The sequence below is a fragment of the Aotus nancymaae genome, unplaced genomic scaffold (genome assembly GCF_030222135.1).
Source record: "Aotus nancymaae isolate 86718 unplaced genomic scaffold, 86718_ANA_hifiasm-v0.15.2.pri h1tg000016l, whole genome shotgun sequence".
NCBI lineage: Eukaryota > Metazoa > Chordata > Mammalia > Primates > Aotidae > Aotus > Aotus nancymaae.
Genome location: NW_026988428.1, coordinates 76,394,893 through 76,410,104, shown reverse-complemented (window position 1 = coordinate 76,410,104; position 15,212 = coordinate 76,394,893).

The window sequence follows — 15,212 nt, the reverse complement described above, 5'->3', positions numbered from 1 at the left end:
AATATGTATTTTATATCAGTCAGCTTCGTGCCTTCTTCTTTGTTTTCTTCTTCCACAGTCAATTCAATCTAGCTTTTCCTGGAAACTTTCTCTGATGATCTAGGACACAGGGCTGTCATAGACTAAGCCCAACCAAAGTTATGGCAGAATGATATAAACCAGATACCTCTGTGGCTGTGGCATCCTCCTCAGAATAAGCATAATCACCTATTTTAAAAGAATGTGATTAATGAGAATGAAACTAGAAAAGAGCTTTCCACTTTCCTTGGTCCAAAGTGTCATATTTTGCACTTGGGGAGGTGCTTTTCAATCAATGCTAAACAGCGGCCATAGGGAGACCTAGACCTCTGAGAAGATGCACCTGACATCTGAATAAAGGCAGACTTTTTCCTGGAGCTCTTAAAAATGTCTTAAGGGCTCAGGCCTTTAAGAGATCATATCTGCCACACTTCATCAAAGATAGCATATTTAGAATTAAGTGTGGAGTCCTGATAAGTAAATAACAAGGAAGGGGCCCCAGCTGGGGGTGGGGGGCCCAGGTGGGGAACATCAATGAATGAATGCTTGTTCTGAGAGAGAACTAATCACAAACAACCCTCGGCTGGCACAATGACCTGCTACGGAACCCCCTTCTGCACACAGCCCCCTCCAGCACAACCCTATAAAACTTCCCTCCAGCCCCTACCTCTCCGCAGACAGACCCTTCTCTGCTGTGCTGACCATTGCAACCTTGCAAAGTATTTTCATTCCTTCTCAATAAATCTGCCTTCCTTTACATACAACTGTCTTCGTAAATTCCTTTACCACCTGCGCCATTGACCCCAGATAATCACTACCTATGATGTTAAGTTTGTCAGGTAACATATATCAGAACTTATTTATTTAAAGGACTTCAAAGTCATTACATCGGGAGGCACAAAATTGCTGCCATTGTTAAAATATTATTAGAACAGCTTTCCTGGAACTGCCTTCAGGAATGTCTCAAGAAGATCCATGTGACTGGATTACTGTGATGATGTGACCTATGAGACCAAAATAGACACCCTTTTATCAACTAAAATGGACCCTAAGGGTAAAGAAACCAAAGTGTTACCTAGAGGCCAAGGATTCGGGGCCCAGGTGGCAGGGCAAATTTCTAAACTTCTACAAGCAAAACTGCATTTTCACTAAACTCTCTAACAATAGGAGCTATGAGGCAGATTACCCCAACTCTGGCTTACAACCCAGACCACTACAACTCTGTTGGACAGAGGATCAGCCTCACAAACACTCTCTTCTCTGACAAACAACTGCAGACCTTGCCAGTTTCAGCCAGCTTGTAAAGGCTGCACACAAACTGTCTTTGTGTCATAAAATTCACCTTTTGACATAAAGAGCCAAATTCTACCTTGTTTTCATGCTAAAACCCCACCCCAAAGTGCACATGAGATGTATGTTGCATATATAGTTACCCATTGCTAGGCCTCCTTCATAAATATGTACAGCTTTTCTCCCAAATCTGCTGAATGTATGACTCTATTGTGTAACACAGATCCTGTGAGGCATAAAACCTGATGATCCTCCCGCTCTTTGAAGAGAGAGCACCTTTGATCCACACTGGACACTTTCTCTTCCAAGCTTGCAAAGCAGTACCACCACTAAAGTTCTTCTTTCAGCCTTTTAGCCATCATGGTGGTCTTCTGGACAGCAGTAATCAAACTGTTGGATCAGAGGCAAGCACAAGGATGATTTCTAGTATTCACCTGAATCGTCACTAACAGAGCTGCCAAGTGCACTTTGGAAGTGCCACTGAATACCTTTTCTGAATTTTTCTAAAGACACTGGAGCTATTAGAACTTGAATCATATTTAGCATCTAGTTAAATCAAGTCTAGGCTTGGCAAATGATACAGTTCTTGAGGTAACTATGTCACCATAGGATTCAAAATAAACTAAATTGTAGGACTTTCAGTTGCCCCAAATCTATTACTCCCCACTAATTGTGAGATGACAGTGGATATGCTATAACATACATACAGAGGAAGCTATCCATAGAATTGCATATATATTTCAACTTGTAGAACTGACATAATTTTTCACTCACTCACATGTTCTTTATATGATATAAATGCACTAAGGGAGCACATTATGCTTTTTAAATTACTTTCTTTTTTTTTTTCTTTTTTTTTTAAGAGACAGGGTCTCACTATGTTGCCCAGGCTGGAGTGCAGTGGCTATTCACAGGCACGATTCCACTACTGATCAGCACGGGAGTTTTGACCTGCTCCATTTCCAACCTGGGCCGGATCACTCCTCCTTAGGCAACCTGGTGGTTCCCTGCTCCCGGGAGGTCACCATATTGATGCCGAACTTAGTGCAGACACCTGATCGGCATAGCGCACTACAGCCCAGAACTCCTGGGCTCAAGCGATCCTCCCACCTCAGCCTCCCGAGTAGCTGGGACTACAGGCACATGCCACTGTGCTCAGCTTAAATTGCTTTCTATTTTATTTATATATTTTTTAAAGACAGGGCCTCACTGTGTCACACTGGATATAGTGCAGTGATGCAATCATAGCTCACTGCAGCCTAGAACTCCTAGGCTCGAGCATCCTCCCACCTCAGCCTCTTGAGTAGCTGGGACTACCTATAGGTGCACACCGCCACGCCTGGCAAATTTTTTTAAGAGACAGGGTCTCGTTCTGTCGCCCAGGCTGGTCTTGAATTCTTGGCCTCAAGCAATCCTCCCACCTCGGCCTCCTAAAGTGCTGAGATTATAGGCATGAGATGCCACACCAAGCCTAAAATAACTTTTTAATATGCAAGTCACCCCTTAATTATTCTGTTTTAAGAATTTGAAAATTTGCACGTCTTCCTAAAACAAGACCCACCTACATGTACTGAGGGGGCTGAACTTTTCAAGTATCTGCTATAAATGGAAGGCTTTGCTGTAGTTTCCACGTGGGCTTTATTTGTATGTAGAAGAAACTTGTGTAGAGTTCATCTGCAACTAATTTTTAATAAATTTCTCAATATTTAATTCAGTGGCATTATTCCCAGGGCAATTTATCTCTAGAAAAACTGAGTTTTTCAATTTTGTTTTAAGTATATATAGCTGGTCAAAGTAAAAGAATGTTTGCTGGCCAGGCACAGCGGCTCATGCCTGTAATCCTAGCACTTTGGGAGGCCAAAGAGGGTAGATCACCTGAGGCCAGGAGTTCAAAGCCAGCCTGGCCAACATGGCAAAACCCCCATCTCTACTAAAAATACAAAAATTAGCCAGGCGTGATGATGGGGGGAGGCTGAGGCAGGAGAATCGCTTGAACCTGGAGTGCAGAGGTTGCAGTGAGCCGAGATCCCACCACTTCATTCCAGCCTGGGCAAAAGATCGAGACACCATCTCAAAAAAAAAGAATGTTTGCTGTAGTGCTGCTATAATTAGAGTTTTGTTTTAAAAGCAAATGAAAAGAAATGGGTATATACCTAAAGCAGAACAAGATCTTAGATTAGATCATAAGGGTCCAGTGATGACCCTTTGATGAGATGCCAGATCTTTTAGGGTAACAGTAATTTTTTTAAATAGTGCTTTCTACTTTATTGCACTTTATAATTTACAAATAATTTTCGCATCCACCATCCAATTTATCCATTGGATGGATTAGTCAATGCTTTTCAATTATGAAATATACATACACAGCTGGATGCAGTGGCTCTTGCCTGTAATCCTAGCACCTTGGGAGACTGAGGTGCACGGATCACAAGGTCAGGAGTTCGAGACAAAGCCTGGCTGGCATGGTGAAACCCCTTCTATACTAAAGACACAAAAAATTAGCTGGGCATGGTGGCGCGCACCTGTAATCCCAGCTACTTGGCAGGCTGAGGCAGGAGAATTGCTTGAACCCAGGAGGTGGAGGTTGCAGTGAGCCGAGATTGCACCATTGTACTCCAGCCTGGGTGACAGGGTGAGACTCCGCCTTAGAAAAAAAAAAAAGAAGAAATATGCACACACACATACATATGTATATATATTATAATATATATTTTACTAAGATGCTAAGACTCTCACCTAATAAGCTGCCTTTGGGCCATTATCACTCTGCTGTTTTTTACAGCATAATCTGAGCTACCTCTGTAACATAAAATAGACACGTACCCCATGAGAATCTTTATTTACCGGCAGAGATGTCTCTGCACGATTTTCAAAACAGACTGTGCTTTTAGTTTTAGCTGCAGTTGTTATTGCCATCCTGCTGTTGACAACTCATTTTTCTAGACACCGAAACAACTAGTAGGGCTGGCTATCTGGAAAATTAGGAAAATCCATCAACTTTATGAAAAGCGTCACCGTGGTAGTCATAAGTGCTGTTTTCCAAATATTTCCAAACTCTCTTGTCTTCTGGGTACCCCGCCAGTTTGCACTTTTGCCCCTTTCGAGGTTGTGGGGGACGATGATGCTAATTCTGCCCTATAAGTTGTGAGCAGAAATGATGTCACTTCCAAATCGCTTAGGGACCAAAGCAATTAACTGATGCAAGGTCTTTGTGCGCTTTTTTCTTCCTCCCATGGTGGTAAGCAATATTCCACATAGCAACTGCTGCATTCATCTGGGTTCCATGATGAACATGCAGTTTATGAAAGAAATAAACCTTTGTTGTTGTTGGAAATAGATGCTCGGTGCCCCAAAGAAAAATGAGCACTGAGACAAAGGATTTTTCAGCAACGGAATTTTTACTTCCAGGGCTGCAGGAAGGGTATTCTCGCTAGCCGTTTTGCCACGAGAGTACAACGAACAAAGAGAATACACACAAATTTATTCCTTATGCATTTGGGTCGTCCTTACTGCTGTGTCTGATTTCCACTGGCTGGAGCCAGACCTCAGAATCTAAACTAAAACCTGATTGGCTAACAGCTTAAAACTTTTCGAAACAGGTAAAAGCAATGGAGAGCTGGGACATGCCTGTGAGCATGTTCAGCACAGATATTTTGGCTAAAGTACAAGGACAGAATGTACTATGTGCCTGTAAGCATGGCATGTTTAACAGCCACATACGATAGGGCTTAACAAAGTTATTAGCACACTTACTCTTTTTTTTTTTTTTTGAGTTAGAGTATCGTGCTTGTTGCCCAGGCTGGAGTGTAATGGCGCGATCTCAGCTCACCGCAACCTCTGCCTCCCAGGTTCAAGCAATTCTTCTGCCTCAGCCTCCCAAGTAGCTGGGATTACAGGTGTGCGCCACCACGCCCAGCTAATTTTGTATTTTTAGTAGAGATGGGGTTTCTCCATGTTGGTCAGGCTGGTCTCAAACTCCCGACCTCAGGTGATCCACCCACCTCGGCCTCCCGAAGTGCCAGGATTACAGGCGTGAGCCACCGCACCCGGCCAGCACACTTATCCTTCAACAAGAAAGGAAACTGTAAAAAGGAACTTTTCTACTTCCCACAGCCACCGAGACTTGGGGCTGTTTGTTACCTCGGCTAGCCCAGCCCGTCCTGGCTGGCATACCCACTGAACCAGTTATTTGGTATCCTGAGGTAAAGCAAGGAGTTACTTGCCTGAACATTTTACTTTACCATCGGTTATTCTAGTGTTCTTCAAAGACATTCTTAGATCAAAGAAGAACTGCCCTGCCCTTGACTGATGCATGCCAGACTGCTCTGCCAGCCATGTGGCTCCGCGCTTGTCCACATAATTACAATTCACAGAGGCAGCTTGCTTCCATCATAAAGGCATGTAGAAGGTCACCCCATGGGCAGCAGAGGGCTGGTCTAAGGTGGAGCCCACAAAGTGTGGCCTCCAGACCTGGGCCTGGTCGGCTTTCTTGTTAAAGAGTAAGTGTGCTAATAACTTGGTTAAGCCCTACCCTATGTAGCTGTTAGATTAGACATGTCATGCTTACAGACACGTAGTACATTCTATGTCTTTGCCACTAGTCTACCACAAAGTAAGTACAGAACTCAAGAGTAAGCACTTAGAAACTTCTGTCTCCCAGGCAAAAAGTAATTCTATCTAAGAGACTGAGGACAAAACAGACTTCACAGAGGAGGTCAAAAGCTCAAGCTCTGTCTTACACGGGGGTGGTGGGGGGTAGAAATTCACTGAGCAGATGATGTCAGGAGTGATACTCAGAACAGTCACGCACAAGGAGTCTCTGTGTGAGTTAGAAACATGTGCCCGCTCTGAGTGGATGAATTTGAAAATGTGCCCCCGCTCCAAAGAATGAGGCCTCAGGCTAGGGTCCAGGGCTTGGCCAGCAGTGAGGCTGGATTCCAACCCCACCCCAGCCATCTCAGCCCGGTGTCTTTGTGCAGTGCAGAAAACCCAAACTAGGCTGAGTGCAGTGGCTCACACCTGTAATCCCAGCACTTTGGGAGGCTGAGGCGGGCAGATCACAAGGTCAGGAGTTTGAGACCAGCCAGACTAACACGGTCTGTACTAAAAATACAAAAATCAGCCAGGCATGGTGGTGCATGCCTGTAATCCCCGCTACTCAGGAGGCTAAGGCAGGAGAATCGCTTGAATCCCGGAGGTGAAGGTTACAGTGAGCTGAGATCATGCCACTGCACTCCAGCCTGGGTGACAGAGTGATATTCCATCTCAAAAAAAAAAAAAAAAAAAAAACTAGTCAACTGACTGTACTGGCCCAGGTATGCGGGTCAGAAAAGTCTGTCTGAAGGTGAAGCTGCAAGGAAAACCAAGGCTCATTCAGCAAGCTACACGGCCTCCTTATGCTGGAGCAGAGGTAGACAAAGGGAGAAGCAGGGGAGAGGCTGGATCTGCCCACACAGGGCTTCCATCCCAAAAGGAAGAATCTAGACGTGGTCTGCATGTGAAGAGCATTGGAAGGAGAGGCCTGATCATCAGTGAGCACTGCTGTGCCAAGCCCTCTTGGAGCCCGAGGCAGAAGGAAATGTGTGCGTTCCTATGTGCACTTATCAAAATACCCTCCCATGCTTTGAACCAAGTGGAAAAAGCTAATTTAAAAGTCTCCAATCAAAAAATATAAAGCCTCGCCCAGGCGCAGTGGTTCACACCTATAATCCCAGCACTTTGGGAGGCGGAGGCGGGTAGATCACTTGAGGTCAGAAGTATGAGACCAGCCTGGCCAATGTGGTGAAACCCTGTCTCTACTAAATACAAAAACATTAGCCAGGCAAGGTGGCATGTACCTGTAATCTCAGCCACTCGGGAGGCTGAGGCAGAAGAATCACTTGAACCTGGGAGGCGGAGGTTCCAGTAAGTCAAGATCACACCAATGCATTGAAACCTGGGCAACAGAGCAAGACTCCACCTCAAAAAAATAAAAATAAGTAAAAAATAAATATATATATAAAACTTCCTTCCATCTTCTCTCTTTTAAAACAGAAATAAGTATAAAAAGGCCAGGTACAGTGGTCCACACTTGTACTTCCAACACTTTCAGAGGCCAAGGCAGCAGGAATACTTAAGCTCAGGAGTTCAAGACCAGCCTGGGCAATATAACAAGACCCCCATCTCTACCAAAAAAAAAAACAATTTATGCAATAAAAATAGCGAAGAGGCTGGGCATGGTGGCTCATGCCTGTAATCCCAGTACTTTGGGAGGCCAAGACAGAGGATTGCTTGAATCCAGGAGTTCAAAATCTGCCTGGACAACATAGCAAGACCTCATCTCTACTAAAAATCAAAAAAATTAGCTGAGTGTGGTGGCATGTACATGTGAACCTAGCTACTCAGGCAGCTGAGGCAGGAGGATTGCTTGAGCCCAGGAGGTCGGGGCTGCAGTGAGCAGTGATCAGCACCACTGCACTCCAGCCTGGTAACAAAGCAAGACCCTGTCTCAAATATTTTTTTAATTTTTTAAAAGTACCCAAGCATGGTGGCACACACCACTTGGTTCAGAGCATGGGAGGGTATTTTGATAAGTGCACATAGGAACGCACATGTTTCCTTCTGCCTCGGGCTCCAAGAGGGCTTGGCACAGCAGCGCTTACTGATGATCAGGCCTCTCCTTCCAATGCTCTTCACACGCAGACCACGCCTAGATTCTTCCTTTTGGGATGGAAGTCCTGTGCGGGCAGATCCAGCCTCTCCCCTGCTTCTCCTGTTGTCTATCTCTGCTCCCTCATAAGGAGGCCGTGTAGCTCACTGAAGGAGCCTTGGTTTTCCTTGCAGCCTCACCTTCAGACAGACTTTTCTGACCCGCATACCTGGGCCAGCACAGTCAGTTGACTAGTTTGGGTTTTTTGCACTGCACAAAAGCACCCGGCTGAGATGGTTGGGTGGGGCTGGAATCCAGCCTCACTGCTGGCCAAGCCCTGGACCCTGGCCTGAGGCCGTATCCTTTGAGAGTAGGGGGCACATTTTCAAATTCATCCACTCAGAGAGGGCACATGTTTCTAACTCACACAGAGACTCGCTGTGTGTGGCTGTTCTGAGTATGTGTTCCAACTACGTGGGAGGCTGAGGTGGGAAAATCGATGGGGCCTGAGAGGTGGAGGCAGCAGTAGCCATGATGGTGCCACTGCACTTCAGCCTGGGCGACAGAGCAAGATGCTATCTCAAAAAAAGTTTTGTAAGCCCTTCCTTTCATCTTTTTTTCTTCCCTCTCAAAATACAAACTGTGAGTGTGTGTGTGTGTGTGTGTGTGTGTGTCCATATAAAGCTCTTCATTGCCCAATCTGTTTGTACCTCACTGTCAACCCTCAGAGACCCATGGCAGGGACACGGCAGCCACACAAGCCCAAGATCGGAAGCTGGTCGGAAACGGCTCCTCTCATGCAATAACCTAGAGTCGTAAAACAAGCCAGACAGCCCGGTTTTATAAAATGTTGATGTATTATTTATCATGAGCTTTATGGCATTTTTTTTTTTTTTTTTTTGAGTCGGAGTCTCACTCTGTCGCCCAGGCTGGAGTTCAGTGGCACGATCTCGGTTCACTGCAACCTCCGCCTCTCAGGTTCAAGTGATTCTCCAGCCTCAGCCTCCTAAGTAGCTGGGATTACAGCCGCACGCTACTACACCTGGCTAATTTTTGTATTTGTAGTAGAAGTGGAGTTTCACCATGCTAGCCAGAATGGTCTTGATCTCCTGACCTCATGGTTCGCCCACCTCAGCCTCCCAAAATGTTGGGATTACAGGCGTGAGTCATCGCACCCGGCCGGCATTAATTAAAATATATATATATTGTGGTAAGGCAGAAGGAGAGACGGAGGCAAGTATTAGAGCAGGAAGGAAAGTTTGTTTAAAAGCTTTAGAGCAGGAATGAAAGGAAATAAGGCCAGCTGGGCGACTTGAGAGATCGAGTGCACAGTCTGACCTTTGACGTAGGGTTTTATACCCTGGCATGCTGCCGGAGTCTTGTCCCTTCTCCCTTGATTCCTCCCTTGGTGTGGACTGTTCGCACGCGCTGTGGCCTGCCAGCCCCTGGGAGGGGAGCATGCGCAGTGTGTTTGTATGCTTGCCGGAGTTGTACACACGCTAATGTGAGGCGTTCCTCCTTTATCAGTCGAATGTCCCTAGGTCGTCACATACCAGTTAAACTCTGCCATTCTGCCTCTCAGTGCTCATGCTTGAGCCCACTCGCCCAACTCCTAAGATCTTATCGGGAAGCTGCTGCTGTTTTCTGTGTACTGGGAGCCTGCCTTTCCCTGGCACCGGCTGTGACCAATTACTATTACTAATTACATACTCAGAACAGTCACACACAAGGAGTCTCTGTGTGAGTTAGAAACATGTGCTCCCTCTGAGTAGATGAATTTGAAAATGTGCCCCCACTCCAAAGGATGCGTCCTGAGGGCCAGGGTCCAGGGCTTGGCCAGCAGTGAGGCTGAATTCCAACCCCACCCCAGCCATCTCAGCCCGGTGCCTTTGTGCAGTGCAAAAAACCCAAACTAGTCAACTGACTGCATTGACCCAGGTATGCAGGTCAGAAAAGGCTAAAGGTGAGTGACAGACTAACAGCCACCTGACCATCACCTGATGATCACCTGAGGTTCCTGGTACTGGGGGGGAACCTCTTCGGCCCTGCCCATACCTAACAGCTACCTACTGTAACATACCTAGGCAGCTGAAGATGAGGTTGTGGAGTTCCAACAGAAGCAGAGTGAAATGCAAGGCGGAGGTGGCAGTGGGGCAGGGAGATGAGGTTGCATGGTCTGCATAAGCAGAGCGCCTCAGTGGGCCTCGCAGCGGAGCAGGCTGTCCCATCTCCAACGAAGCTGCCCCCATGCCTCTGTTTCCATATGCAGTCCCACCGTTAACCCTAGCATCTCCAGCAAGATCCCTACGCGGAGGGGGAATGAATCTGAGTACTATTTGCAGAACCGCACAAGACAGCTCTGAATGAATAAGCCGAGAGAACACCCTGAGATTCTTCCTGCAGATTTGGGTTTCCAGGTCGGGAAGGAGCTGTCGGAGCCTGCATGGAAGATGGGTGGATCTGCAAAAAGACAACGCGGCTGACCCGCCGACGCCTCGTCCCAACCCTGTCCAAGCAGAAGTATCGCTCAGATACTTGCTCCAGATACAAATTCTCGGACCCTGACCCAGGCCGACTAAATCAGAACCTCCAGAAGGCCTCGAGACACTGCATTTTTTTTAAATTCCCATGTGATTTTTTAACACAGTATAAGTTTAGGAAGCGCTGCTGTGTTGACGAGGAAAGGCTCCTGGTCTGGTTTGCAGAGGACTGGCCAGGCTTTCCCGATTTGGTCCAAAAAGGCAGAAAGTGACTGGCTTGAGAGGGCAGAATCAATGGAAAGCGTTTACGAATTATTCCTGCCCCTGGGAATATTCAGCTTTCACTTTTCATCTTCTTCTTCACCCCTCACGTCTTGGGGGTATCGTCTCAGCCCACCCGATGTCACCGTTCCGCATCTGCACTGACCCGGGGCTTCCACCCAGCCTCCATCCAGGACGCGCTCACCCTGTTTTTGTAAGAGAAAACATTGCCAAAAGCAGCTTATGGCTGAAAATTCAGGAAGTTAAATTCTCCCTGAGCCTATTTGCTGGCATTTTCATCTGTTTCCAGTTTGGTTTATATCACCTGAAGGGTCCTTGTTCATCCATTTTGGTTCAAGTCAGTTTAGAAAAGAAATGCACTTTCTGCCAGGCTGGTGGTTCATGCCTGTAATCCCAGCACTTTGGGAGGCCGAGGCGGGTGGATCTCTTGAGGTCAGGAGTTTGAGACCAGTCTAGCCAACATGGTGAAACCCTGTCTCTACTAAAAATACAAAATTAGCTGGGCATGGTGGTGGGCGCCTGCAGCTACTTGGAAGGCTAAGGCGGGGGAATTGCTTGAACCCAGGAGGCAGAGGTTGCAGTGAGCAGAAATCACACCACTGCACTCAGCCTGGGCGACAGAGTGAAACTCTGTCCCAAAAAAAAAAGAAAGAAAGAAAAGAAATGCACTTGGAAAACAATGCAATTGATGTTTGGGGAAAAATCCATCTAAAATGCTTCTCTTATTATTTTTTGTTGTTTTTTTTGTTTTGCTTTGCTTTGGGGTATGCTTTTCTCTTTTCTCATATTTAAAGTTTGATCCTGTGTGGTTCTCCTAGGAAACCGCACTTTCCCAAGCTTGACAAAGAAAAGCCTCAGGGAAATAAATTGGGATGTGATGAAATGTATTCAGCCCAAGAAGTAAAAAATTCCTTTCCTTTCTTCCAAGCCTCTGACTTGTAAGTTGCTTTTATCACACTGGATTTAAGTGTTCTTATAAGGAAACCACACAAAAATCTGATGGTTGATCAGCTGAAATTCATCAAAATTATTTGACTACAAACTGGCATTCAAGACACCAGAACAGACAAGAGAGGAATCTGAAAGTCGTGTTCTCTGAGTGAAAGGCCATCATTCTAATTAGCCTGTGACAAAAAAAAAAAAATACCCTTCTCCCAAAAAGTTTATTCATTTGACCCATGTGTACAGGCACTGTCCTAGGCTCAGGGAATACTGGGAAAAACAACACATTTCTGTCCTTCTAAAGCCTATATGATAGTGAGAGAAAAACACACAAACCAACAAATAAACCTAAATTCAAAATTTCAGTACTCTGAAGACTTAGCACTATGGGAGCCTGGCATTAAACTGCCTGCTCTGGCCAGGCACAGTAGCTCACGCCTGTTATCCCAACACTTTGGGAGGCCGAGGCCAGCAAATCTTTTGAAGTCAGGAGTTCGAGACCAGCCTGGCCAACATGATGAAACCCCATCTCTACCAAAAATACAAAATTAGCCGGCGTGGTGACCTGAGCCTGTAATCGCAGCTACTCAGGAGGCTGAGGCAAGAGAATCTCTTGATCCTGGAAGGTGGAGGTTGCAGTGAGATGAGATGGCGCCCACTGCACTCCAGCCTGGTCAATACGGCAAGATTTCGTCTCCAAAAAACAAAACAAAAAAACTGTCTGCTTGTATTTGGGTTTGGGCCAGCCTGTAGTCCCAGCTACTTGGGAGGCCAAGGCAGGATAACTGCTTGAGCCTAGGAGTTCGAGATCAGCCTGGGCAACATAGTGAGAACCCATCTCTACAAAAGATAAAAAGGAAATAAAAATGAAAGATCATGAAAATCAAGGTCACAGGGATGGATCACTCGCTGTGAGTTAGGGACAGTTGGTGACATGCACTGCTTTTCAGCTACACAATTGACAACTTGTTGTGCTACTGATTGGAATGAAATGTGTTTGATTTGGCATGACAATGTGCACATACACACACAGTGATAGGATGTAAGGGCACTGGTTTCATCTCCCGTGTGGAAATGACTCCCCATACCTTATGCTTACAGCCAATTTGTGTATACGGAGGTGGACATGGATGTGGGTGGATGTGTGGCTGTGTGTGTACACCCAGCCATCAGCAGATACCCCACACATACCAAGAATTTCTGAGATTCTCACTGACCCCTGAAGATCTCTGGGGAGCATGAAAGCATCTCCACAGCCAGGCATGGTGGCTCACCTGTAATCTCAGCACTTTGGGAGGCCAAGGCAGGAGGACTGCTTGAGCTTGGGAGTTCAAGATCAGCCTGGGCAACATAATGAGACCCTCATCTCTTTTTTATTTTTTTATTTGTTTTAAAGACAGAGTTTCACCATGTTGGTCAGGCTGGTCTCAAACTCCTGACCTCAGGTGAGCCACCCGCCTCAGCCTCCCAAAGTGCTGGGATTACAGGTGTGAGCCACCATACCCAGCCCCAAGACCCCCATCTCTACAAAAAATCAAAAAAAGCTGAGTGTGATGGGGCACACCTGTAGTCCAAGCTGCTCCAGAGGCTAAGGCAGGAAGATTGCCCAGCCTGGGCAAGATCCTGTAAAAAAAAAAAAAAAGAGAGAGAGAAAGAGAAAGAAAGAAAGAAAGAGGAGAGAGAGAGAGAGAAGGAGTCAGGGAGGGAGGGGAAGAGAGAGAGAGACAGGGAGGGAGGGAGGGAAAGAAAGACTTCTCCATTATGCAGAATATATAAACAGCCATTTTTCTTCCTAAATTCTAGTTTTCTTTTAAAGTTAAATGCAACACACACGCACGCACGCCAGCCCTGATGACATGGGGGAAAATATACAGGTGCCAATTCATTGTTCTTGGCACTGCCACCAGGTTTGTCAGAGACAGGAAGGGACAGAGGACCTAGCCAGGGCATTTGGGCGGGGAGGGGACTGCCAACATAATCAAAAGAACCTCCTCTGAGCATGCTGTGTTCTGAGCTTTTAGGAGGCCGCTCCTCCTCACCTCACAGAGGAGAAACTCGAAGGACGTTCTATGAGGAGGTCAAACCTATCTGCCCAATTTCACAGACAGGTTGTGACCCTTTGGGAATTCTAACAATATTTCCCTGAATTCCTGATTCTTAAGTCCCTAATTTTAACTTCACTGTAACATTTTTTTATCTGCATTACTTTGCCAGGCCTCTGATTTTACAGCTCTTCCACCTACTTATCACTCCCCATCCCCTACCCCTCACTCTGACCTTTCTTCCCAATGAAGCCCTGGTCCCCCACCCCTTCCTCTCCCTCCCTCTAGTTCAGTACAGTCAGATCCTCCCTTGGACCCTCATTCTGGCTCCCACGTATCCAGAGGTCATGAGCTTGTGATTCGGATGACTAAACTCATGCTCCCCAAGTTCAACACACAAGCCTTTTTGATTTTGCTGAGTGACACGAATCATGGGGTTCTTTCTTGTGCAATTAATCAGCCTCAAAGACAACAGGGACTAGTTTGCTTTTTTTTTACTTAAAAAGACAGTAGCTTTTGTCTAAACTAAATCAGGAAATATTTCAGACACTGACTACATGTATCTGAGGTGGGGGGACACAGTGGTGTTTACAAAATTCAAGTGCCTTTGCAAAGGATTTTACATTATCGCCGTGTCCACAATAACGTCATATTAACACAGCCTGAGTGCTATTCCCATGGCAGCCTCCATTCTAAAGCGAGGCTCTGAACAAGGGGGTTGTCCTGCAACACACAGAACTGATTGTAATCCACACCCAATCATAACACTTGCTAAAAGGTGAGGGCCTATTCCAAGAGTGAAGACCATTTCCATTTTCACCCGAAGGGTAAAGGAGTCGTTTGGGTTGGAGGCATAGGGAAAGAAAACTGTCCAGTAAAACTAACAATCTAAGAGCCTTCCATGGCTCTTAGATTCAAATATGAGGATAACAACTCAGTCAATAAAAGTCCAAACCCTAAGAGTTATGAGATGCTTCAGCCAAGTACAGTGGCTCACATCTTTAATCCCAGCACTTTGGGAGGCCAAGGTGGGTGGATCACGAAGTCAAGAGTTCGAGGCCAGCCTGACCAACATGGTGAAACTCCATCTCTATTAAAAATACAAAAATTAGCCAGGTATGGTGGCATGTGCCTGTAATCTCAGCTACTCGGGAGGCTGAGGCAGGAGAATCGCTTGAACCTGGGAGGCAGAGGTTGCAGTGAGCCAAGATCACACCACTGCACTCCATCCTGGGTGACAGAGTGAGACTCCGTCTCAAAAAAAAAAAAAAAAAAAAAAGATGCTTCAAGCTTATCTAAGGCCTTGCTCCAGACCAAATTCCCCGTGTTGTCCCCAGCAGAGTGGAGGGATGTGTCCTCACCTTTTAATAAGTGTTAATATTGGATGTCATTGGATTGAACTGATTAGTTCATTGAGCTTGAACATCACCAGCCAAGAGAGGACCTGCTATTTTGCAGGAAGCTCTTCTGGAATCTGCTTCCCTAAAATGTCTAACTGCAGAGCCACCTGTAGGCCGTGATTATTAAAGA